The 22,092-nt window shown below is 54.5% G+C and overlaps 4 pseudogenes; all 4 read left to right on the top strand.

Moving 5' to 3' along the window:
* The first annotated feature begins 7,402 nt into the window (after positions 1-7,402).
* LOC121275562 lies at positions 7,403-7,521 on the top strand (annotated as a pseudogene).
* Positions 7,522-9,346: 1,825 nt separating this feature from the next.
* LOC121275561 lies at positions 9,347-9,465 on the top strand (annotated as a pseudogene).
* A 1,911-nt stretch (positions 9,466-11,376) lies between these two features.
* LOC121275558 lies at positions 11,377-11,495 on the top strand (annotated as a pseudogene).
* A 1,825-nt stretch (positions 11,496-13,320) lies between these two features.
* On the top strand, positions 13,321-13,439 carry LOC121275548 (annotated as a pseudogene).
* Positions 13,440-22,092: the final 8,653 nt, after the last annotated feature.

The raw sequence follows: 22,092 nt of genomic DNA, 5'->3' as shown, positions 1-22,092 counted from the left end.
GACATCCCAACACCCCCTGACTATGCTATTCTTAGCCCACCAAAATCAATAAGGTGAAGACTGAGAGAAACTGAGAGATGGCGGCAGAGAGTGGAAAGAGAACAGGAGGAAAATGGAGAGAATAAAAGAGTGAGAGGTGAAGGAGTAAATTAGCGATATTTGACTTCAACAACTAAGTATGCAGGCAAGTAGAAGATAGGGTTAATGAACAAATGAATAGCAGAGGTTACAATCGCAGTTATTAGGGATGGGCAATGATTACTGACTTTGCCAGCAACACCCAAATCCCTTGAGCAAACAAAAAAATGTTAGTTATGTCACAGTAATTCAGTATTAACTGCTTGCTGATTATAAATTTACAGTTGAGATTAGTGCCTGGCACTGAGGTTCATTTAAAATTAGTATTTAGATAGCTGATATGTTAACAGTATCAGATAGCAAATCTTTTAATAGATTAAAACTCTATATCCATTGTTTGCAGGACTCATTCAACCTCACCCTTGTAAACTGATATGGATGAATTGGCTGCCTTACCTTACTAAAACAAAAACAGAATTACCTGGAAAAACTCAGCAGGTCTGGCAGCATCGGCAGAGAAGAAAAGAGTTGATGTTTCGAGTCCTCATGACCCTTCGACAGAACTTGAGTTCGAGTCCAAGAAAGAGTTGAAATATAAGCTGGTTTAAGGTGTTGGTGGGGTGGGGGGGGGAGAGGGAGAGAGAGAGAGATAAAGAGAGAGAGAAGTGGAGGGGGGTGGTGTGGTTGTAGGCAAAAGCAGTGATAGAAGCAAATCATCAAAAGATGTCATAAACAACAGGACAAAAGAACACATAGGTGTTAAAGTTGGTGATGTTATCTAAACGAATGTGCTAATTAAGAATGGATGGTAGGGCACTCAAGCTATAGCTCTAGTGGGGGTGGGGGGAGCATAAAAGATTTAAAATATTTAAAAATAATGGAAATAGGTGGGAAAAGAAAAATCTATATAATTTATTGGAAAAAAACAAAAGGAAGGGGGAAACAGAAAGGGGGTGGGGATGGAGGGGGGAGCTCAAGACCTAAAGTTGTTGAATTCAATATTCAGTCCGGAAGGCTGTAAAGTGCCTAGTCGGAAGATGAGGTGTTGTTCCTCCAGTTTGCGTTGGGCTTCACTGGAACAATGCAGCAAGCCAAGGACAGACATGTGGGCAAGAGAGCAGGGTGGAGTGTTAAAATGGCAAGCGACAGGGAGGTTTGGGTCATTCTTGCGGACAGACCGCAGGTGTTCTGCAAAGCAGTCGCCCAGTTTACGTTTGGTCTCTCCATTGGGAGCAATGAATGCAGTAGACTAAGTTGGGGGAGATTGCAAGTGAAATGCTGCTTCACTTGAAAAGAGTGTTTGGGCCCTTGGACAGTGAGGAGAGAGGAAGTGAAGGGGCAGGTGTTGCATCTTTTGCGTGGGCATGGGGTGGTGCCATAGGAGGGGGTTGAGGAGTAGGGGGTGATGGAGGAGTGGACCAGGGTGTCCCGGAGGGAGCGATCCCTACGGAATGCCGATAGGGGGGACTTGAAAAAATTTATTAATTTTGCTTCCAATCTCCACCCCTCCATCATTTTCAAGTGGTCCATCTCTGACACTTCCCTTCCCTTCCTTGACCTCTCTGTCTCAATCTCTGGTGATAGACTGTCCACCAAAATCCATTACAAACCCACCGACTCCCACAGCTACCTCAACTACAGCTCCTCACACCCCGCTTCCTGTAAGGACTCCATCCCATTCTCTCAGTTCCTTCGCCTCCGTCGCATCTGTTCCGATGATGCTACCTTCAAAAACAGTTCCTCTGACATGTCCTCCTTCTTCCTTAACTGAGGTTTTCCACCCACGGTCGTTGACAGGGTCCTCAACTGTGTCCGGCCCATCTCCCGCGCATCCGCCCTCACGCCTTCTCCTCCCTGCCAGAAACATGATAGGGTCCCCCTTGTCCTCATTTATCACCCCACCAGCCTCCTCATTCAAAGGATCATCCTCCGCCATTTCCGCCAACTCCAGCATGATGCCACCACCAAACACATCTTCCCTTCACCCCCCTATCGGCATTCCGTAGGGATCGCTCCCTCCGGGACACCCTGGTCCACTCCTCCATCACCCCCTACTCCTCAACCCCCTCCTATGGCACCACCCCATGCCCACGCAAAAGATGCAACACCTGCCCCTTCACTTCCTCTCTCCTCACTGTCCAAGGGCCTAAACACTCTTTTCAAGTGAAGCAGCATTTCACTTGCATCTCCCCCAACTTAGTCTACTGCATTCATTGCTCCCAATGGAGAGACCAAACGTAAACTGGGCGACTGCTTTGCAGAACACCTGCGGTCTGTCCGCAAGAATGACCCAAACCTCCCTGTCGCTTGCCATTTTAACACTCCACCCTGCTCTCTTGCCCACATGTCTGTCCTTGGCTTGCTGCATTGTTCCAGTGAAGCCCAACGCAAACTGGAGGAACAACACCTCATCTTCCGACTAGGCACTTTACAGCCTTCCGGACTGAATATTGAATTCAACAACTTTGGGTCTTGAGCTCCCCCTCCATCCCCACCCCCTTTCTGTTTCCCCCTTCCTTTTGTTTTTTTCCAATAAATTATATAGATTTTTCTTTTCCCACCTATTTCCATTATTTTTAAATATTTTAAATCTTTTATGCTCCCCCCACCCCCACTAGAGCTATACCTTGAGTGCCCTACCATCCATTCTTAATTAGCACATTCGTTTAGATAACATCAACAACTTTAACACCTATGTGTTTTTTTGTCCTGTTGTTTATGACATCTTTTGATGATTTGCTTCTATCACTGCTTTTGCCTACAACCACACCACCCCCCTCCACTTCTCTCTCTCTTTCTGTCTCTCTCTCTCTCTCTCCCTCCCTCCCTCCCTCCCTCCCCCCCCCCGCCAACACCTTAAACCAGCTTATATTTCAACTCTTTCTTGGACTCGAACTCAAGTTCTGTCGAAGGGTCATGAGGACTCGAAACGTCAACTCTTTTCTTCTCTGCCGATGCTGCCAGACCTGCTGAGTTTTTCCAGGTAATTCTGTTTTTGTTTTGGATTTCCAGCATCCGCAGTTTTTTTGTTTTTATGCCTTACCTTACTCTTTTTTCTCTGAAATAGCAGCATGGTGAACCCAGTTTAAACTGTTGTGTGAATTCCCATTCTGGTGGGCTGAACTGTTATATGAGTTCCAGTTCTCCCTTTCTTAATTAATGTTTAAGTTTAAATTCCTCTGGGTTGCCTGCTAGTTAAGATTCTTTGAAGTTCTCCCCTTAGTTGGATGCAAGTCCAGAATTAATCTTATACTTGTATTCAGCATAGCTTGGCCTGGGGTCATCAACGCGGGTTTTGCATTTTGTCTTTCTGTATGGTTGAACCTGTTTTCTTATGTCTAGTTGCTTCATGCCCACCCCCCCAACCCAGGCTACACTTTTCCATTAGCCTCTCACCTAATGTCCCACATCGATTCCATACTGGAATGAGGTCAGATAATATTAAATGGAACTTTGCATCCCATGAAGTTGAGGCAAACAGGTGGTGTTTCTCTCTTGGCAGGACCCCAGTTACATTGGCAGCCTTTACACATTGAGTAAATCTGCCTATATCCACTTCATAATTTAGCGTAGGTAATTTATGAACAAAATAATCTTTCAATTCTTTGATCTTCATCAGGCATTTAGTTTGACCCACTCTACCTGTTGTGCAGAATCATCCCAGATTTGCATTCAGTGTAGTAGCGGGCGGGTAAAACATCCCTTGAGCGCCTTTTGGATGCAGTGGAGGCCCACGGTGATGTCCTCCACCCCTGCTCTGGCCGTAGGATGGGCAGCAACATCACCAATCTGGCTTGGGTGGTGGTGGTCAGCGCCAGCGTCAAAGGAGGAAAGCCATCCAGTGCCGCGAGAGGATGAATGATCACTTCTGTTCCGCTAGGGTAAGTCACTCTTCTCATCACTCTCAACTCGCACAGTCACAAACTCATCACACGTCCATAGGGACCTCACTGCCAGTTCAAATGACATCACCATTCGCTCTCTCACACACACCTTCATTGTCCTCATCCCGCCAATGGATCACTCACCACCCACACATGCCAGGAATACTTATCATCTGGCCTGGCAGGCGTCCTGATTACACTCACTCCATCTCTATTCACGTAGGACAAGCTGGCACACAATAAAAGGGAGAGGCCACTGACCGGTGGAGGAATGTCTGAAATCAAGTTCCTCATGGACTTTGAAAATAGAGCTATCCAGCTGGCCGGTGATGATCTGGACTGGTCCTGTAAATCTTTTGAGTCAACTAAATAAACTAAATTAACAAAATCAGGGACAAAGCAAAAAGCAGTCTCTTAAAGGGAAACTGCAAAAACAAAGACAAAACTTAAAGAAAACTTCCAAACATTAAACCAAAATGTGATAAACAGGGTCAATAAAACACCCCAGTCCCCACGGTGCCCACTGGGCATGGAAGGCCTTGACAGTCCTGGCAGACACCGCGTGCTCCCTCTCCAGGGACATCCAGCCACAAACATACCCGCGGAAGAGGGACAGACAGTCGGGTGGGACGGTTTTTTTAAATAGCTGAAATGGGAGTGCAGCCCGCAACACCCAATGTAGACATGGTCCACGGGCTCCACAAGGCCGCAAAAGACGCAGGTATCTTGGGAGTCTGTGAACCGATACAACTTACGATTGTATGGGACTGCTGCATGCAACACCCTCCAACCCAGGTCCCCAATGGAAAGTGGTAGGTCACCTCTGTAGAGGCTCCCCTGTTGTGGACCTCCACATGTCCAGGCAGAGGGTAAGGGCAAGAAAGTGAAAGGTGTGCAGCAACAGTCCATACAGGAAACCCCTCCACATTGTGCTAAAGGGCACAGATGGCATTTCCACAAGGTGACTCAGGTTGCGGGGCATTGGCTTCCGAGGAAGGGTTCGAGGTTTGGGGCCAATGTGGAATTCCATCCAGAGGTATGCTCAGACGGAAGACCACCTCGCACCTGTGCCACCTTAAATCCCAGTATGACATCGGGGCCGAGCACGGCCGTCCTAAGATCTTGAATGGCATTGGCCGTGAGCCGGACATCCACGGACGTGGGATTCTCCAGATCCTGTGGTAGCATCCAGCCCACTCCTCCACCACCCAGCACGTCCCTGATCCTGGTCACCCCGGCAGACACAGCCTTCTTCTCCGCCAGCCACTGAAAAGGGCGGAGGGGCGGATTTCTGAGCAGCGGCTCTCTGACCGCTCTCTGGTGTTTGGGCAGGTCCACCCTCTTTAATAGGACCACCAGCTTGGGGTTACACACCCCACCGCCGCCGGACCCGGGAGACCGCGCGGGGATGACGCCGGGCCCAGCAAATGGCACTGAGGCACACACTGGCTCGGGAGGACGGGTGGACATGTTGCCGGGGCCAAATGATGTTTTTATCCTCAAGTTCTCAGGGGTCTGGGGATTGGGGCTGGTTTGGGGGTCCTGGGGGCGGGGGGGGGGGCCACATCCAGCTGGTGGGACATCCTCCATGCCTTCTTACAGAGCAATGTCATTGACCCCGCCTCGCCGGCAGCTGAGATGGCGGTGGCTGCCAGCGGCACTGGAGTGGTGGCAGGGGGTAGATGCCAGCCGCGGCCGCCTGGATGGTACTAGTGGCCTTGGAGGTGGGGCAGGTCTTACAGACGTGCCCCACCTCCTTGCAGGCATGGCAATGCACACCATCCGCTGACCAGCAGACCCTGTAGGTGGCCCCCTCATATTCTACATGAAAGCACCCCCCCCGCCCCACACACAATTCTCCCGGGCCAGGTGGACAAAAACCTGGCACCGGAAGGAGTACACATGTCAGAGGGACACATCCTTAAGGCAAGCGGGATTGGCACAACACATCACCTAACCCCAGTTGATGGAGGTGGGGAAGGAGGAGCACACTGGGGACAAAGGGCAGGACGTTGGAAAGTATAATCCTCCGGGCGGTGGCCTCCAAGGTGTTGACCGCCAGAAACATCCCAACCACACTGAGCCCCTTTCTCACTCCCCCCCTCTCTCTGTCTCCCTCCCCTCCAGGCCTCAGGCCTGCAGACTCCAGGTCCCAGCAACACAAAGAATGGAAGAAGACTTGACCCAAGGCAGCAACACAATAATAGGAGCAGCCACAGTAAATCCCACAGCAGCAGGAACAGCCACTGGAAATTCCACAGCAGCAGGAACAGCCACCTGAAATTCCACAGCTGCAGGAACAGCCACTGGAAATTCCACAGCAGCAGGAACAGGCACAGGAAATCCTGCAGCAGCTAGATCAGCCACTGGAAATCCCGCAGCAGCTGGAACAGCCACAGGAAATCTCCCAGCAGCAGGAACAGCCACAGGAAAACAGCAGCAGGAACAGCCACAGGAAATCCCACAGCAGCAGGAACAGCCACAGGAAATCCCACAGCAGCTGGAACAGCCACAGGAAATCCCGCAGCAGGAACAGCCACTGGAAATCCCACAGCAGCAGGAACAGCCACTGGAAATCCTCCAGCAGCAGGAACAGCCACTGGAAATCCCGCAGCAGCAGGAACAGCCACTGGAAATCCCGCAGCAGCAGGAACAGCCACTGGAAATCCCCCAGCAGCAGGAACAACCACTGGAAATCCCCCAGCAGCAGGAACAGCCACTGGAAATCCTCCAGCAGCAGGAACAGCCACTGGAAATCCCGCAGCAGCAAGAACAGCCACTGGAAATCCCACAGCAGCAGGAACAGCCACTGGAAATCCCCCAGCAGCAGGAACAGCCACTGGAAATCCCACAGCAGCAGGAACAGCCACTGGAAATCCCACAGCAGCAGCAATAGCCAATGGAAATCCCACAGCAGCAGCAATAGCCAATGGAAATCCCACAGCAGCAGGAACAGCCACTGGAAATCCCACAGCAGCAGGAACAGCCACTGGAAATCCCCCATCAGCAGCAATAGCCAATGGAAATCCCACAGCAGCAGCAACAACCACAACCAGCACCAAGCACAACCACAACAACAGCACACAGCTCAGCATTAACAAGCTGCAGCTGAGACCAATCAGGAAGCATAGCCTGGCCTAAATAGCCAAGTGGTTATGGTACTGGGTTTGTAACCCCAAGATCAAGAGTTCAAATCTCACAATGGCAAACTATGAAACAATATAACTTCATCTGAAACAGATGGAAACAGGTTTACTCAAAAGAGTATCAAGAGTTCAAATCTCACAATGGCAAACTATGAAACAATGTAACTTTAGCTTGGCCTAAATAGCCAAGTGGTTATGGTACTGGGTTTATAACCCCAAGATCAAGAGTTCAAATCTCACAATGGCAAACTATGAAACAATGTAATTTCATCTGAAACAGATGGAAACATGTTTGCCTACGGCCATACTACTCTGAAAAAGCCCGATCTCGTCTGATCTCGGAAGCTAAGCAGACTCAGTCCTGGTTAGTACTTGGGTGGGAGACTGCCTGGGAATACCAGGTGCAGTAGGCTTGCCTGCGGCGCTGGACAGGACTGCTCCGAGTGCTATCTTACCGGGGTCGAGTTCTGGTCATAAACCAGCTGATCGCCGCCATGTTGTGGTATCGGCTGGTCACTTTGACCCCTCCCCCGGACTTTGTCACAAGAATCCAGAGATTGTTAGTCGACTTCTTCTGGGACAAAAGATTGCATTGGGTCGCTGCCGAGGTTCTGAGTCTCCCGCTTAGGGAGGGTGGTCAGGCGCTAGTGTGCCTACGCACACAGGTGGCGACTTTCCGCCTTCAGACCCTGCAGCGATACCTCTACGTTGAGCCTCCTCCTAGATGGTGTGCCCTGATGACGTATTTCTTCCGTCAGGTGCACGGCCTGAATTATGACGTGCAGCTCCTGTTTATAGAACAGCTGGGCCTCGGTGGCTCCTTGCAGGCGTTGCCCGTCTTTTACCAGGACCTGATCAAAGTCTGGAAAGTGGTCGCCTCGCGACGCAGCTCTCCCCCGTCAGGAGTAGCGGCTATCGTCAGAGAGCCGCTGCTCAGGAATCCGCCCCTCCGTCCTTTTCAGTGGTTGGCGGAGAGGAGGGCTGTGGCCGCAGGGGTGACCAGGATCGGGGACGTGCTGGGTGGCGGAGGACTGGGCTGGATGCTCCCACAGGAGTTGGCGCGACGCGCGTCTGTGAGTGTCCAGGTCGCAGCCGATGCCATCCAAGACCTGAGAACGGTCGTGCTCGGACCCGACGTTATTTTGGGTCTTGAGGTGGCCCAGGTGCGCGGTGGTCTTCCGTCTGAGCGTTCCCCTGTTCGGACGGAATTCCACATTGGCCCCAAGCCCCGAACCCTCCCTCGGGTGCTGGTGCCCCGCAATATGAGCCGCCTCGGGGACATGCCCTCTGTGCCTTTTGGCACGGCAAAGAGGGGCTTTTTGTACGGACTGCTGCTGCACACCTTCCATTTTCTCGCCCTTGTCCGTCGCCCGGACACGCCTTGGCGTGCCTTGTTGCCGTCCGGCGGCGGAGGCCCCCGATGGGAGGCCCTCTACGGAGGTGTCCTCCCCCTTTCTATCGGGGACCTGGGTTGGAGGGTGTTGCATGCGGCAGTCCCTTATAATAAGAGGATGCATAGGTTCACGGACTCTCAGGACACGTGCCCTTTTTGCGGTCTTGTGGAGCCCGTGGACCATGTATACATAGGGTGTTGTAGGCTGCACTCCCTTTTTAGTTATTTGAAAAACCTTTTATTGATGTTTTGTTTGCACTTCAGCCCCACGCTCCTGATCTATGGGCACCCGGTGCGGAAGGGGGTCGGGAAGGAGGAGGACCTCCTCGTGAACCTGCTCCTGGGCCTGGCCAAGTTGGCCATTAACAGGTCCAGGCAGCGGGCGATCGACGGGGGAGTCCCGCCCGATTGTTTGTCCCTCTTCCGCGGCTACGTTCGCTGCCGGATGTCCCTGGAGAAGGAGCACGCGGTGTCTGCTGGCACTCTCGAGGCCTTCCGTGCTCGGTGGGCACCGCGGGGACTGGGGTGTTTTGTTGACCCCTTTAATCACATTTTGATTTAAAGTTTGTAAGTTTCCTTTAAACTTTGTTCTTGGTTTTACAGCTGACCTGAATTAGGGGCTGTGCCTGATTTATCCCAATTTTGTTGATTTGGTTTTCATTTAAAAGATTATCAAGAGTTCAAATCTCACAATGGCAAACTATGAAACAATGTAACTTTAGCTTGGCCTAAATAGCCAAGTGGTTATGGTACTGGGTTTATAACCCCAAGATCAAGAGTTCAAATCTCACAATGGCAAACTATGAAACAATGTAATTTCATCTGAAACAGATGGAAACATGTTTGCCTACGGCCATACTACTCTGAAAAAGCCCGATCTCGTCTGATCTCGGAAGCTAAGCAGACTCAGTCCTGGTTAGTACTTGGGTGGGAGACTGCCTGGGAATACCAGGTGCAGTAGGCTTGCCTGCGGCGCTGGACAGGACTGCTCCGAGTGCTATCTTACCGGGGTCGAGTTCTGGTCATAAACCAGCTGATCGCCGCCATGTTGTGGTATCGGCTGGTCACTTTGACCCCTCCCCCGGACTTTGTCACAAGAATCCAGAGATTGTTAGTCGACTTCTTCTGGGACAAAAGATTGCACTGGGTCGCTGCCGAGGTTCTGAGTCTCCCGCTTAGGGAGGGTGGTCAGGCGCTAGTGTGCCTACGCACACAGGTGGCGACTTTCCGCCTTCAGACCCTGCAGCGATACCTCTACGTTGAGCCTCCTCCTAGATGGTGTGCCCTGATGACGTATTTCTTCCGTCAGGTGCACGGCCTGAATTATGACGTGCAGCTCCTGTTTATAGAACAGCTGGGCCTCGGTGGCTCCTTGCAGGCGTTGCCCGTCTTTTACCAGGACCTGATCAAAGTCTGGAAAGTGGTCGCCTCGCGACGCAGCTCTCCCCCGTCAGGAGTAGCGGCTATCGTCAGAGAGCCGCTGCTCAGGAATCCGCCCCTCCGTCCTTTTCAGTGGTTGGCGGAGAGGAGGGCTGTGGCCGCAGGGGTGACCAGGATCGGGGACGTGCTGGGTGGCGGAGGACTGGGCTGGATGCTCCCGCAGGAGTTGGCGCGACGCGCGTCTGTGAGTGTCCAGGTCGCAGCCGATGCCATCCAAGACCTGAGAACGGTCGTGCTCGGACCCGACGTTATTTTGGGTCTTGAGGTGGCCCAGGTGCGCGGTGGTCTTCCGTCTGAGCGTTCCCCTGTTCGGACGGAATTCCACATTGGCCCCAAGCCCCGAACCCTCCCTCGGGTGCTGGTGCCCCGCAATATGAGCCGCCTCGGGGACATGCCCTCTGTGCCTTTTGGCACGGCAAAGAGGAGCTTTTTGTACGGACTGCTGCTGCACACCTTCCATTTTCTCGCCCTTGTCCGTCGACCGGACACGCCCTGGCGTGCCTTGTTGCCGTCCGGCGGCGGAAGCCCCCGATGGGAGGCCCTCTACGGAGGTGTCCTCCCCCTTTCTATCGGAGACCTGGGTTGGAGGGTGTTGCATGCAGCAGTCCCTTATAATAAGAGGATGCATTGGTTCGCGGACTCTCAGGACACGTGCCCTTTTTGCGGTCTTGTGGAGTCCGTGGACCATGTATACATAGGGTGTTGTAGGCTGCACTCCCTTTTTAGTTATTTGAAAAACCTTTTATTGATGTTTTGTTTGCACTTCAGCCCCACGCTCCTGATCTATGGGCACCCGGTGCGGAAGGGGGTCGGGAAGGAGGAGGACCTCCTCGTGAACCTGCTCCTGGGCCTGGCCAAGTTGGCCATTAACAGGTCCAGGCAGCGGGCGATCGACGGGGGAGTCCCGCCCGATTGTTTGTCCCTCTTCCGCGGCTACGTTCGCTGCCGGATGTCCCTGGAGAAGGAGCACGCGGTGTCTGCTGGCACTCTCGAGGCCTTCCGTGCTCGGTGGGCACCGCGGGGACTGGGGTGTTTTGTTGACCCCTTTAATCACATTTTGATTTAAAGTTTGTAAGTTTCCTTTAAACTTTGTTCTTGGTTTTACAGCTGACCTGAATTAGGGGCTGTGCCTGATTTATCCCAATTTTGTTGATTTGGTTTTCATTTAAAAGATTATCAAGAGTTCAAATCTCACAATGGCAAACTATGAAACAATATAACTTCATCTGAAACAGATGGAAACAGGTTTACTCAAAAGAGTATCAAGAGTTCAAATCTCACAATGGCAAACTATGAAACAATGTAACTTTAGCTTGGCCTAAATAGCCAAGTGGTTATGGTACTGGGTTTATAACCCCAAGATCAAGAGTTCAAATCTCACAATGGCAAACTATGAAACAATGTAATTTCATCTGAAACAGATGGAAACATGTTTGCCTACGGCCATACTACTCTGAAAAAGCCCGATCTCGTCTGATCTCGGAAGCTAAGCAGACTCAGTCCTGGTTAGTACTTGGGTGGGAGACTGCCTGGGAATACCAGGTGCAGTAGGCTTGCCTGCGGCGCTGGACAGGACTGCTCCGAGTGCTATCTTACCGGGGTCGAGTTCTGGTCATAAACCAGCTGATCGCCGCCATGTTGTGGTATCGGCTGGTCACTTTGACCCCTCCCCCGGACTTTGTCACAAGAATCCAGAGATTGTTAGTCGACTTCTTCTGGGACAAAAGATTGCATTGGGTCGCTGCCGAGGTTCTGAGTCTCCCGCTTAGGGAGGGTGGTCAGGCGCTAGTGTGCCTACGCACACAGGTGGCGACTTTCCGCCTTCAGACCCTGCAGCGATACCTCTACGTTGAGCCTCCTCCTAGATGGTGTGCCCTGATGACGTATTTCTTCCGTCAGGTGCACGGCCTGAATTATGACGTGCAGCTCCTGTTTATAGAACAGCTGGGCCTCGGTGGCTCCTTGCAGGCGTTGCCCGTCTTTTACCAGGACCTGATCAAAGTCTGGAAAGTGGTCGCCTCGCGACGCAGCTCTCCCCCGTCAGGAGTAGCGGCTATCGTCAGAGAGCCGCTGCTCAGGAATCCGCCCCTCCGTCCTTTTCAGTGGTTGGCGGAGAGGAGGGCTGTGGCCGCAGGGGTGACCAGGATCGGGGACGTGCTGGGTGGCGGAGGACTGGGCTGGATGCTCCCACAGGAGTTGGCGCGACGCGCGTCTGTGAGTGTCCAGGTCGCAGCCGATGCCATCCAAGACCTGAGAACGGTCGTGCTCGGACCCGACGTTATTTTGGGTCTTGAGGTGGCCCAGGTGCGCGGTGGTCTTCCGTCTGAGCGTTCCCCTGTTCGGACGGAATTCCACATTGGCCCCAAGCCCCGAACCCTCCCTCGGGTGCTGGTGCCCCGCAATATGAGCCGCCTCGGGGACATGCCCTCTGTGCCTTTTGGCACGGCAAAGAGGGGCTTTTTGTACGGACTGCTGCTGCACACCTTCCATTTTCTCGCCCTTGTCCGTCGCCCGGACACGCCTTGGCGTGCCTTGTTGCCGTCCGGCGGCGGAGGCCCCCGATGGGAGGCCCTCTACGGAGGTGTCCTCCCCCTTTCTATCGGGGACCTGGGTTGGAGGGTGTTGCATGCGGCAGTCCCTTATAATAAGAGGATGCATAGGTTCACGGACTCTCAGGACACGTGCCCTTTTTGCGGTCTTGTGGAGCCCGTGGACCATGTATACATAGGGTGTTGTAGGCTGCACTCCCTTTTTAGTTATTTGAAAAACCTTTTATTGATGTTTTGTTTGCACTTCAGCCCCACGCTCCTGATCTATGGGCACCCGGTGCGGAAGGGGGTCGGGAAGGAGGAGGACCTCCTCGTGAACCTGCTCCTGGGCCTGGCCAAGTTGGCCATTAACAGGTCCAGGCAGCGGGCGATCGACGGGGGAGTCCCGCCCGATTGTTTGTCCCTCTTCCGCGGCTACGTTCGCTGCCGGATGTCCCTGGAGAAGGAGCACGCGGTGTCTGCTGGCACTCTCGAGGCCTTCCGTGCTCGGTGGGCACCGCGGGGACTGGGGTGTTTTGTTGACCCCTTTAATCACATTTTGATTTAAAGTTTGTAAGTTTCCTTTAAACTTTGTTCTTGGTTTTACAGCTGACCTGAATTAGGGGCTGTGCCTGATTTATCCCAATTTTGTTGATTTGGTTTTCATTTAAAAGATTATCAAGAGTTCAAATCTCACAATGGCAAACTATGAAACAATGTAACTTTAGCTTGGCCTAAATAGCCAAGTGGTTATGGTACTGGGTTTATAACCCCAAGATCAAGAGTTCAAATCTCACAATGGCAAACTATGAAACAATGTAATTTCATCTGAAACAGATGGAAACATGTTTGCCTACGGCCATACTACTCTGAAAAAGCCCGATCTCGTCTGATCTCGGAAGCTAAGCAGACTCAGTCCTGGTTAGTACTTGGGTGGGAGACTGCCTGGGAATACCAGGTGCAGTAGGCTTGCCTGCGGCGCTGGACAGGACTGCTCCGAGTGCTATCTTACCGGGGTCGAGTTCTGGTCATAAACCAGCTGATCGCCGCCATGTTGTGGTATCGGCTGGTCACTTTGACCCCTCCCCCGGACTTTGTCACAAGAATCCAGAGATTGTTAGTCGACTTCTTCTGGGACAAAAGATTGCACTGGGTCGCTGCCGAGGTTCTGAGTCTCCCGCTTAGGGAGGGTGGTCAGGCGCTAGTGTGCCTACGCACACAGGTGGCGACTTTCCGCCTTCAGACCCTGCAGCGATACCTCTACGTTGAGCCTCCTCCTAGATGGTGTGCCCTGATGACGTATTTCTTCCGTCAGGTGCACGGCCTGAATTATGACGTGCAGCTCCTGTTTATAGAACAGCTGGGCCTCGGTGGCTCCTTGCAGGCGTTGCCCGTCTTTTACCAGGACCTGATCAAAGTCTGGAAAGTGGTCGCCTCGCGACGCAGCTCTCCCCCGTCAGGAGTAGCGGCTATCGTCAGAGAGCCGCTGCTCAGGAATCCGCCCCTCCGTCCTTTTCAGTGGTTGGCGGAGAGGAGGGCTGTGGCCGCAGGGGTGACCAGGATCGGGGACGTGCTGGGTGGCGGAGGACTGGGCTGGATGCTCCCACAGGAGTTGGCGCGACGCGCGTCTGTGAGTGGCCAGGTCGCAGCCGATGCCATCCAAGACCTGAGAACGGTCGTGCTCGGACCCGACGTTATTTTGGGTCTTGAGGTGGCCCAGGTGCGCGGTGGTCTTCCGTCTGAGCGTTCCCCTGTTCGGACGGAATTCCACATTGGCCCCAAGCCCCGAACCCTCCCTCGGGTGCTGGTGCCCCGCAATATGAGCCGCCTCGGGGACATGCCCTCTGTGCCTTTTGGCACAGCAAAGAGGGGCTTTTTGTATGGACTGCTGCTGCACACCTTCCATTTTCTCGCCCTTGTCCGTCGACCGGACACGCCCTGGCGTGCCTTGTTGCCGTCCGGCGGCGGAGGCCCTCGATGGGAGGCCCTCTACGGAGGTGTCCTCCCCCTTTCTATCGGAGACCTGGGTGGAGGGTGTTGCATGCAGCAGTCCCTTATAATAAGAGGATGCATTGGTTCGCGGACTCTCAGGACACGTGCCCTTTTTGCGGTCTTGTGGAGTCCGTGGACCATGTATACATAGGGTGTTGTAGGCTGCACTCCCTTTTTAGTTATTTGAAAAACCTTTTATTGATGTTTTGTTTGCACTTCAGCCCCACGCTCCTGATCTATGGGCACCCGGTGCGGAAGGGGGTCGGGAAGGAGGAGGACCTCCTCGTGAACCTGCTCCTGGGCCTGGCCAAGTTGGCCATTAACAGGTCCAGGCAGCGGGCGATCGACGGGGGAGTCCCGCCCGATTGTTTGTCCCTCTTCCGCGGCTACGTTCGCTGCCGGATGTCCCTGGAGAAGGAGCACGCGGTGTCTGCTGGCACTCTCGATGCCTTCCGTGCTCGGTGGGCACCGCGGGGACTGGGGTGTTTTGTTGACCCCTTTAATCACATTTTGATTTAAAGTTTGTAAGTTTCCTTTAAAACTTTGTTCTTGGTTTTACAGCTGACCTGAATTAGGGGCTGTGCCTGATTTATCCCAATTTTGTTGATTTGGTTTTCATTTAAAAGATTATCAAGAGTTCAAATCTCACAATGGCAAACTATGAAACAATGTAACTTTAGCTTGGCCTAAATAGCCAAGTGGTTATGGTACTGGGTTTATAACCCCAAGATCAAGAGTTCAAATCTCACAATGGCAAACTATGAAACAATGTAACTTCATCTGAAACAGATGGAAACAGGTTTACTCAAAAGAGTATCAAGAGTTCAAATCTCACAATGGCAAGCTATGAAACAATGTAACTTCATCTGAATAGGAACAGATGGAAATGGGTTTGTACTTGAAAGTGTTACTGAAACTAGTTTTAAAAGATTATCAAGAGTTCAAATCTCACAATGGCGAAACAATGTAACTTCATCTGAAACAGATGGAAATGTGCTTGTACTCCAAAGAGTTACAAGAGGGCATGATGGAGTGTCAGGCCTAAGGAACTCAGAGATGCATTTATCAGGTAGCTTGGAAGGGTAAGGAAACAAGCACTGTTAGCTCTGCCAAGAGATCAAGAGTTCATTTTCTTAACGATCTCGTGGAGGTAATTGTGGATTCAGTTGGTTTCCTGATACTGAGGAGAGAAGGTGTGTGGTGTTGGTGTTGCTGCTCCTCAGTGTTTCAACTGTTTCTGCTGCTGCCTTTGGGGTTGTTGCTTCTGCTGTGTGCTGCTGCTGCCCCTGCACTTGAGGGTGTTTGCTGCTGCTGCTGGACCTGCACTTGAGGGTGTTTGCTGCTGCTGCTGGACCTGCACTTGAAGGTGTTTGCTGCTGCTGCTGGACCTGCCCGTGTGGAGCAAAAGGAGAGAGAGGGAGAGAAGAAGAACAGCTTCTGTTGCTACAGGACAGGAAGGCCAGGAGGCCAGGACTGTGTCTAAAAACAACATCCTAGGTGGGTGTCCAACATTATTGTTTGTGTAAGGTGGGGGCAATAAAGGACTGTGTTTTGTAGGGGGAGGAAAGAAGACTGTAGGAAGGTTTGGGGAAGGAAGAGAGGGGGGTGTGTGGTTAAAACCACCATTCTGCTACCCCCCCGCCCCACCCAGCCCTTTCCCAGTAAGGCCAGCGGTGGCTGGTGAAGACATCGCCTCCCCCTGCAAGAAGATCATCACACCCCACCCAACATCCACCTTTCACTGGAGACACCCACCTGGACTCTTCCCTTTTCCCTCCTGTGCCTCCCTGTCCTTCACTCCTCTCCCTCCTCTCCTCTCCTGTACAAAAGGGGGAGGTTATTACTACCTCCCTCCCTAGGGAGGAACATTGTATATTTAAAAAAAATATATATATATTAAAAAATATATATAATTTAAAAAAAAAAATGGCCAATCCTTCCCAGGGTGGGCGTGGCTCTGGCCTTAAAGCCAGTTCAACATCTCCTGTGGCCGGGCCCTCGAGGGCTAATGTGGAGGCGGCTTTGTCACCGGTGGCAGGGCCTACAAAAAAGACTTATGCGGGGGTGGTTGCTTCTGCAGCTCCTGCTGCTCCCGCTGCCCTGTCGCCATTCCGTCTCCTCACCAGGGCCCTCGGGGTAAAATGCTACACTCACCCTGAGATGACTATTGAGGCCTGCGTTAAGGCTATGGCTGGGGTTGTCGGCCCCTCAGCCATTGTCGCGGCCTCAAAGATGTATGGGAGGGCCATCTTTTTCTTGAGGTCCGAGCGGGCGGTGCAACTCGCCCTGCAGAAGGGGCTCACTGTAGGCGGGACTTTTCTGGCGGTGGATCCCCTTGAGGCCACCGCCCAGAAGATTGTTATTTCAAATGTCCCGCCCTTTATACCATGTGGGCTCCTCCTCCCCCACCTTAATAAGCTGGGGGAGGTCAGGTCAGGGGTTGCACCAGTCCCGCTTGGCCTCAAAGACTCGGCCCTCCGCCACGTGTACTCCTTCCGGCGCCAAGTTTTCGTCCGCTTGGCCCGGGAGGAGTGCCTGGAGGGGGCCTTCTCAGTTAATTTTGAGGGGACCGCCTATCGGGTCTTCTGGACCGCGGAGGGTGTGCGGTGCCATGCCTGTAAGGAGGTGGGGCACGTAAGAAAGAACTGCCCCGCCTCCAAGGCCACGAGCCCCACCCAAGCGGCCGCGGCTGGCACTGCCCCTCCTCCCCCCGCCACCACTCCATCTCGCTCCCCGCAAGGGGAAGCGACCCCGGCAGCAGCTGCCATCTCGGCTGCCGGTGAGGCGGGGGGAGAGCCCCCGCGCCGTAAGAAGGCGCGGAGGAAGACCCGAAATTTGGAGGCGGCCCCTGAAACGCCCCAAACCCCCCAAACACATGGAAAAACCGGCTCGGGGGAAAAAACATCATCCGGCCCCGGCGTCATGTCCGCGTGTGCTCCCGGGTCCGTGGGCGCTAAGGCGCCAAGTGCTGGGCCCGGCGTCGTCCCTGCGCGTGCTCCCGGGGCCGGCGGGGAAAAGACGCGGGACCCCGAGCCGGGGAAACAAACATCAAAAACCCAGAGGGTGGAGTGTCCGGGAGGGCTGGACAAGGAGGAGGGGGCCTCGGAAATGGAGGTCTCCCTAGCCCCCAGCCTGACCCGGAAGAGACGTCACGCTTCGGAGGAGGAAGTGGGCGACGCCCAAACTGAAGAAGTTGGGCGTGTCCCTTCCCCTGATGAAGAGGTGGTGGCGTCTCCACCCAGTAAAACCTCGCCCTGCCCTCTGGGGGAACCCAAAACTCCTACCCCTACCACTGGTCCCCCTACCAGTCTGCTGCAGTCCCCTGAACAGGACCCCTCGGGGGTCAATGAGGGCACCTCCCTTGAGGTGGTATCCATCTCCAGTGCACTTAACACCCCTGAGGTACCTTCTGGCTCGTCGGGGGACTGCAACTTTGAAAATTTAAAAAATATAAATGCGTCATTGGGTGGCGGCGAAAAGGAGGGCCTTCCCGCTCCCTCCCAAACCTTGACACCGGGCGTCCTATGTTTAGGTCAGGAGCTTGTCCTGAGCTCCCCGGACGACCCGGTGCCGGGAGGAGAGCGGGCATCAGAACTGCCGCTGCCCTCTGGCCCAAAAAGTTTAGAGGAGACCAGAGAGGACTCCTCTGGCCCTGATCCTGGGGGTGGGATCGAGGCACAGATAGAGCCAGCTGGCAGCTCCGACTCAGCCCCTGTACTCAATGTGGGGGAGGGGTCGGAAGCTGGAGGCGACGACCCGGAGGAGGACGAGGTGTCGGTGGTGAGCGTTGGGGATTACGCGGAGTCGCTCTCAAGCGAGGCGGTGGATCCCCTGGTGCCCTCTACTGACTCCCCCCTCATTCCCCCAAGGGAACTCCGGGACTTTTTGTCGGGGCACCGCGGTCGCCAAGACAGGGTTCAGTTGGCCTTGGACTGGTGGCATTCGTTTCCGCTGGTGTTCTGGTCCACTCGCGAGGCTCTCAAGTCTCCCGAGTTGGATAGGAACGCGCGGCGGAGGGTCCAAACGTTTCTCGCTGGGCTCCTGAAGGAGAGGAAGGACTAAAAAGTCCTCTTCTTCTTTTTAATGACTTAAGGTGAAGGTTTGATGTACCTTTGACAATGAAGACGACTATAGCCAGCCTCAACATCCGCGGCAGCAGGGCCGCACAGCGCAGGTTCCAGAACTTCTCGGTCCTCAGGGACGGGAAGTATGCGTTGTGCTTCCTGCAAGAAACCCATACCGCTCCGGGAGACGAAGCCACGTGGCTCCTGGAGTGGCGAGGGGGGGTCTACATGAGTCACCTAGCCTCCAATTCTGGCGGGGTGGCTATCTTGTTGGCCCCGCATTTTCAGCCGGAGATCTTGGGGGTCAAGGAGCCGGTGCCAGGCCGGTTGCTGCACCTGACTGTGCGTCTGGGGGGGGCGGTGCTTCACTTTGTGAATGTGTACGCTCCCCTGGGCATGCAGCAGCAAGCGAGCTTCTTTGAAGAAGTGTCCACTCATCTTGGCTCCATCGACGCTGGCGAGTGCATCGTCCTCGGGGGGGATTTCAATTGCACCCTCGGGGTCCGGGACCGTCACGGTACCCCGCACTGCACACGAGGTGTGAGTAAGTTGCGGGACCTGGTCAGGTCCTTCGACTTAGTGGACGTCTGGCGAAATCTCCATCCTGACTCCAGCGTGTTCACCTTTGTGTCACCTGGAGTCGGAGCGTCCAGACTCGACCGCCTTTACGTTTCGAAGGCGTACGTGTCCTGCGTTCCGGCTGCTTCTATACAGCAGGTTCCGTGCACGGACCACTGTCTGGTGTGGGCGGAGCTCACTTCGTTCTGCGCTCGGACGGGGTCCGCGTACTGGCATTTTAATAACCTGTTGTTGGAAGACCAGCGGTTCCTGGACTCGTTCCGTCGCTTCTGGGCCGGCTGGAGAAGGAAGCGGGGAGGCTTCCCCTCCTTGAGGCTATGGTGGGACGTGGGCAAGACTCACGTCCGAGTTTTCTGTCAAGAGTACGCGAAGGGGTCGACAAAGAGACGCAAATCCAGGGTCGAGGAGTTGGAGAAGGAGGTGCTCGACCTGGAGGCACGTCTCCGTCAGCCCGACGCGGACCCGGCCCTGCGGTCGGTGTACGATGAGAGGAAGGGCGCGCTGCGGGACCTGCAACTGGTCGGGTCTCGGGGCGCGTTCGTGAGGTCGCGGATCTGTTTCCTTAAGGAGATGGACCGTGGCTCTCCCTTCTTCTACTCACTGGAAAAAAGGCACGGGGTCCGTAAGCAGCTCTTTACGCTGCTGGCCGACGACGGATCACTTGTCTCGGATCCGGAGGGCATCAGGGCCATTGCCCGAGATTACTACACTGCCCTGTTCTCTCCGGATCCGTCCAGTGAGGAAGCTTGCAGAGTTTTGTGGGAGGACCTGCCGCAGGTCGGCCCGGAGTGCACCGGAAAGCTCGACTCCCCTATAAGTCTGGGGGAGCTGACCGGCGCACTCGACGGTCTTTCTAGGGGCAAAACCCCGGGACTAGACGGGCTGACCGTGGAGTTCTTCAGGGCGTTCTGGGACGTCTTGGGGAGCGACTTCGCGGGGGTCCTGGGGGAGAGCATTGCTACCGGGGAGATGCCCCTCTCGTGGCGCAGGGCCGTGATTGCCCTGCTGCCGAAGAAGGGGGATCTCCGCCTTCTTAAAAACTGGCGCCCGATCTCCCTCCTCAGCACGGACTACAAAATCTTCGCCCGAGCCATGTCTTCTCGGCTCGGCACCGTGCTGGACCACATGATCCACCCTGACCAGTCCTACACCGTCCCGGACCGAACCATTTATGATAACATCCATCTGGTCCGGGACATCATCCACCATTCCCAGAGGGCTGGTCTGTCGAGCGCCTTCCTGTCTCTCGATCAGGAGAAGGCGTTCGACAGGGTGGATCACGAATACTTACTCGGAACTCTGCGAGCTTTCGGGTTCGGGACGCATTTTGTCGCCCGGATCCGACTTCTGTACACCGCCGCGGAGTGTCTAGTGAAGGTTAACGGGTCCCTGACGGCGCCCCTTCGCTTTGGGAGAGGGGTACGTCAGGGCTGCCCCCTGTCTGGCCAGTTGTATTCTATCTGCGTGGAGCCTTTCCTGCGCCTCTTGCTGAGGAGGTTGTCGGGATTGGTTCTGCGCGGGCCGGGCATCGGGGTGGTCCTTTCGGCTTACGCCGATGACGTGCTCCTTATGTTTAGTGACCCGGCTGACCTGCGGAGGATGCGCGAGTGCCAGGAGGTCTACTCTGCCGCTTCTTCTGCCAGGATCAACTGGGGTAAGTGTTCTGGACTCCTGGTCGGTCAGTGGCAGATGGATCCCCTACCCGAGGAGCTCAGGCCTTTCACCTGGAGCAGGACCAGCCTCCTCTACCTGGGGGTCCATCTCTGCCCCGCTGAGGAATCCTGGCCGGCAAACTGGCAGGAACTGGAGACGAAAGTCACCGCTCGCCTGCGGCGCTGGACAGGACTGCTCCGAGTGCTATCTTACCGAGGTCGAGTTCTGGTCATAAACCAGCTGATCGCCGCCATGTTGTGGTATCGACTGGTCACTTTGACCCATCCCCCGGACTTTGTCACAAGAATCCAGAAGTTTTTAGTCGACTTCTTCTGGGACAAAAGATTGCACTGGGTCGCTGCCGAGGTTCTGAGTCTCCCGCTTAGGGAGGGTGGTCAGGCGCTAGTGTGCCTACGCACACAGGTGGCGACTTTCCGCCTTCAGACCCTGCAGCGATACCTCTACGTCGAGCCTCCTCCTAGATGGTGTGCCCTGATGACGTATTTCCTCCGTCAGGTGCACGGCCTGAATTATGACGTGCAGCTCCTGTTTATAGAACAGCTGGGCCTCGGTGGCTCCTTGCAGGCGTTGCCCGTCTTTTACCAGGACCTGATCAAAGTCTGGAAAGTGGTCGCCTCGCGACGCAGCTCTCCCCCGTCAGGAGTAGCGGCTATCGTCAGAGAGCCGCTGCTCAGGAATCCGCCCCTCCGTCCTTTTCAGTGGTTGGCGGAGAGGAGGGCTGTGGCCGCAGGGGTGACCAGAATCGGGGACGTGCTGGGTGGCGGAGGACTGGGCTGGATGCTCCCGCAGGAGTTGGCGCGACGCGCGTCTGTGAGTGTCCAGGTCGCAGCCGATGCCATCCAAGACCTGAGAACGGTCGTGCTCGGACCCGACGTTATTTTGGGTCTTGAGGCGGCCCAGGTGCGCGGTGGTCTTCCGTCTGAGCGTCCCCTGTTCGGACGGAATTCCACATTGGCCCCAAGCCCCGAACCCTCCCTCGGGTGCTGGTGCCCCGCAATATGAGCCGCCTCGGGGACATGCCCTCTGTGCCTTTTGGCACGGCAAATAGGAGCTTTTTGTACGGACTGCTGCTGCACACCTTCCATTTTCTCGCCCTTGTCCGTCGACCGGACACGCCCTGGCGTGCCTTGTTGCCGTCCGGCGGCGGAGGCCCCCGATGGGAGGCCCTCTACGGAGGTGTCCTCCCCCTTTCTATCGGAGACCTGGGTTGGAGGGTGTTGCATGCAGCAGTCCCTTATAATAAGAGGATGCATTGGTTCGCGGACTCTCAGGACACGTGCCCTTTTTGCGGTCTTGTGGAGTCCGTGGACCATG

The sequence above is a fragment of the Carcharodon carcharias genome, chromosome 2, assembly GCF_017639515.1.
Source record: "Carcharodon carcharias isolate sCarCar2 chromosome 2, sCarCar2.pri, whole genome shotgun sequence".
Lineage (NCBI taxonomy): Eukaryota > Metazoa > Chordata > Chondrichthyes > Lamniformes > Lamnidae > Carcharodon > Carcharodon carcharias.
This window is presented reverse-complemented; position numbering and strand designations above follow the sequence as displayed.